The sequence below is a fragment of the Pediculus humanus genome, genomic scaffold (assembly GCF_000006295.1).
Source record: "Pediculus humanus corporis 1103172107377 genomic scaffold, whole genome shotgun sequence".
Classification (NCBI taxonomy): Eukaryota; Metazoa; Arthropoda; class Insecta; order Psocodea; family Pediculidae; genus Pediculus; species Pediculus humanus.
In genome coordinates this window covers 115,288-119,336 of record NW_002987005.1, presented here as the reverse complement: position 1 = coordinate 119,336, position 4,049 = coordinate 115,288, and the positions used below count along the sequence as shown (strand labels likewise).

The following is a 4,049-nucleotide window of genomic DNA, read 5'->3' as shown; positions in this document are numbered from 1 at the left end:
AAATTAAACGTCAAAATTTCAATCGTTGAAAAGGAGGGGAGAGAGATAGAGAGAGAGTGAGAGAGTGAGTAAGTGAGAGAGAAAAGAATATTCCGAGATTTTTTTTGTTTTTTTTTTTTCGCGTGACTTAAATGGCGTTAAATGGATTTTAATTCAAATATATATAATCCGACCTTTTGTTAAGTTTTCTTAATATTCCCGGGGGAAAGTAAGAGAGGGGCGGAAAATTCCCTAATTTAAAAAAAAAAAACAATCCTCTTTAAGTTAAATCTTTTCAAAATCCTACGTCGAATTGTTTAATATAATAATAATGATAATATATGAAAAAAATTATTTTAATTTTAAAAAACAATAACAAACAACAACAACAACAACAACAACAATCGTTTTAAGTGGTGGTGATAAGAAAACAAAATAATCGAACGTTGGTAATAAATACGTAAGGATCTGTGCGTGGGTGCGTGCGTGCGTGCGTACGTGCGTTTTTCAATTAAATAAATAATAAAACATTTAAAAAAAAATTTATTTTTCCGAGGGTTTTTTTTTCACCCCATTTTTTTTTAACTTAAAATTTTGCATTTTTTTTTTTTTTTTATTATGAAAAATTCATTCGGATCGTTGAATAATAATAATAATAAAAGATCATAGAAAAAAAAAAAAACTTTTATTCGAGAATCTTCTTTTAGAGAGAGAGAGAGAGAAAAAAAAAATTTAAAATTTCAACAACCCCTTTTGCCTTTCATTCGAAACTTGAAAACATTTTTTTTTTTTTTTAACTTTTTTTGAGTTTTTTTAACGAATTTTTTTCCCTCTCTTTTCTCTCTTTCTCTTCTCTCTCTTTTTTTTTGGGGGTAAAAAACTTATTTTCTTATCTTTTGCCCTTTTGCCCTTTTTTTTTTCTTTCGAGTCTTTTCCCATCATCACTATTTCATGTTATTTTCAACCCCTTTTTATTTAATATTTTCAAAAAAAAAAAAAAAAATTTTTTTTTTTTTTTTTTAATCTCATGTTTCATTTCTTTTCATTTTTATTTTTATTACGGCATAAATTTTAAGTGTAAAATATTATCATTATCATTATCATTATCATTATTATTTAATTTTACGTCTGGAAAAATTTTTTTAAGGACAAAAAAAAAAATTGTTAAACGCATTCGACATTTTCATCTTCTTGTCTTTTTTCATTAAAAAAAATTTTCCGGGAAATTTTAATTAATTAATTTTAAAAAAAACAAAATGGCGACAGTCATATTATATCGTAATCGATAAGTTAAATTTAAAAAAAAAAAAAAGAAAATTTCCCCCTCTCCCCCGAATTGTGGAAAAATTGTGGAAAAAGAAAAAAATAACCGAAACATTTTTCAATTTTTATTAATTTATTTCGTCTTATCGGAACGGGATAAAAAGTTGGGGGGGGGGAGGCGATGAGGAGGAGACGATGGGAAGAAAAGTCTGGAAAATTTTTATATATATATGTAAAAAAAAAAAACGATGACTTTAAAACGGTCGTAAAATGGAGAAAAGAAAAAAAAACTTTTTAATCTTTTTTAATATTTCAATTTTATCATCATCGACGTCATCATTATTATTATTATTATTATTATCATCATCATCGACGTCATCATCATTATCATCATCATCATCATCGTCGTCATCCATTTTTTATATATATACGTAATTGAGTAAATAAAAATTTATTATAATTAAACGTAAAAGCTCGATAAACGATAACGTTTAACGTTTTTTTCCTTTTTTGTTCTTTTTCGCTGGAGAAAAAAATTTTTTTTTTTTTTATTTTTCCAATAATAATAATAATAATAATTTATTATTTGATATTTTACCGTCGAGTTTATTATTATTATTATTATTTTCATTCTTTCTTCTTTTTTTCTTTCTTTCTCCAGCGAGCGAATTTTTCAGCGACTATATAAGAGTAGACAAAGATATCATTACTTTCTTTTTTTTTTCTCTCCATATGTCGAATTTTTACTTTAACAAACAAAAAGGTTTTAACTTATCCGAAAATTTTTTTTAATAATAATAATAATAATAATAATAATAATTTTTTTTTTTTTTTTGACTCCAGGAAATAACAAAATATATCGCAAAAAAAAAAAGAAAAAAAAATTTTTTTCTTTTTTACGACGTTAGCAAAAAAAAAAAAAAATGGGAGGAGGAAGGAAGGGAGGGAAGAGGGCAGGGAGAGGAGAGTGGAGGTGGAGAGAGCGGGGGAGGGAAGAAATCTTTGCAATATGTCGGGGAGGAAAAAAAAAAAAAAAATTTAATTTCAAATAATTTCTTTTATTTTACGACTCGTTTTTTTTTTTTTTTTAATTTGAAAATTAGTGCCAACTTTTGAACAACTTTTTTTTTTTTTTTTTTTATTGACTCAAACGATAAAAAAAATTTTTTTTTCTTTTTCCTAAATGAAAATTCTAGAAATTTTGCAATTTTCAAAAAAAAATAAAAAAAGTTTCCCCTTCGGAAAATTTTAAGAATATTTTTTTTTCTCTAATTTTTTCTTCTTGCGCCGGTGATTTCAGTCTGAAGTATTATTAATATTATTATTATTATTATTATTATCATTAATTATAATATAAAATATTTAAACTCTTTCCAGTTAGAAGAAGGACGAATGTAATCGTAGAAAGTTCTTTTTTTTTTTTTAAAACAAATATCGGGCAAAATGGTCGTTTCGCGCGGCAAAGACTTCACAATCGTCGAGCCAACGCCCAAAAACGTAAGATTTTTACCCCTCCCGGGCATTTTTTATAAGTAATCTAGGACATTTTAAAATTTTAATTTTCCTTTGCTCTCCTCCACTACGTGTATATATCAACCAAGGGGGCGTAGCTCAGATGGTAGAGCGCTCGCTTAGCATGCGAGAGGTACCGGGATCGATACCCGGCGCCTCCAAATGAGAAAAATTTTTTAATTTCTTTTCCAATTTTTTCTCATTTTTTTTTTTATTAATTTTTTCAAGTTTTATTTAAAAAAAAAACACTAGGCGAACACGATATGAGTATGTAATCATACGGGGGGCGTAGCTCAGATGGTAGAGCGCTCGCTTAGCATGCGAGAGGTACCGGGATCGATACCCGGCGCCTCCAAAGAATAATTTTTTTTTTATTAATTTAAAAAACCATCGAGCGTATTTAATAATAATTATTGACTGATGTCAGTTAATATAACCAAACGAATAATAATAATAATAATAATAATAATAATAATAATAATAATAATAACGCCGCGTTTTTAAAAAGAAAAAAAAAACTAATTAAAAAGGTTCTTTATATATTTTATAAACATTGTTTGAAAAATTCATCGAAATCAAGTAAAACAAAAGTTTCTCTCTCTCTCTCTCTCTCTCTTTCTCTCTTTCTCTTTCACTCCATTATTTCGAATATTTACATTTAATTATTTATTAAACTTTTTTTTCTTCCCCTCCTTCTTCTTCTTTTGTTTCATTATTATCATCATCATTATTTAAATTTATATCTATCGTCGAGTTTCTTATCATTTTGGTAAAAAAAAATTTTAAACCGGGGGGAAAAACATTAAAAATCTTTTTTTTTCTTTTTTATTTTCTCCCTCTTTTCCTGAATACTTTATTATCATTATTATTATTTTTTTCCAACTTAATAAAATCTTATTAACGTCGATAATCTCACGATGTATGTACGTATTATTAAAAAAAAAAAAAAAAAATTTTCCCTTTTTTCTCCTCCATAATAAAAGCAACAAGTTTTCAACACCGACCTTAAAAAAAAAAAAAAATTTATGTAAAAACTTTTTCTCAATGATTTATTGACGTTTGAATACTTTTTTTTATTATTATCATTATCATCAGCATTATTATCATCACTCTAAATTTTGAATTATGTTTTTTTTTTTTTTTTTTACGGTGATTATTTACATAAAAAAAAAAACAAAAAATTTTTTTATATTTAAGTAAAATTTATTTAATAAAAAAGAAAAGTTTTTAAATCAAAATCGTGTTTAAAAATTATTAATAATAATAATAATAATAATAATAATGGCATCCAGTTG

The 4,049-nt window shown here is 25.5% G+C and overlaps 2 non-coding genes across 2 annotated transcripts; both read left to right on the top strand.

The window, feature by feature from the left end:
• Positions 1–2,842: 2,842 nt before the first annotated feature.
• Positions 2,843–2,915, top strand: Phum_PHUM023810. Its single transcript has one exon. It is a non-coding gene; the product is annotated as a tRNA-Ala (tRNA).
• A 121-nt stretch (positions 2,916–3,036) lies between these two features.
• Phum_PHUM023800 lies at positions 3,037–3,109 on the top strand. The gene has a single exon. It is a non-coding gene; the product is annotated as a tRNA-Ala (tRNA).
• Positions 3,110–4,049: the final 940 nt, after the last annotated feature.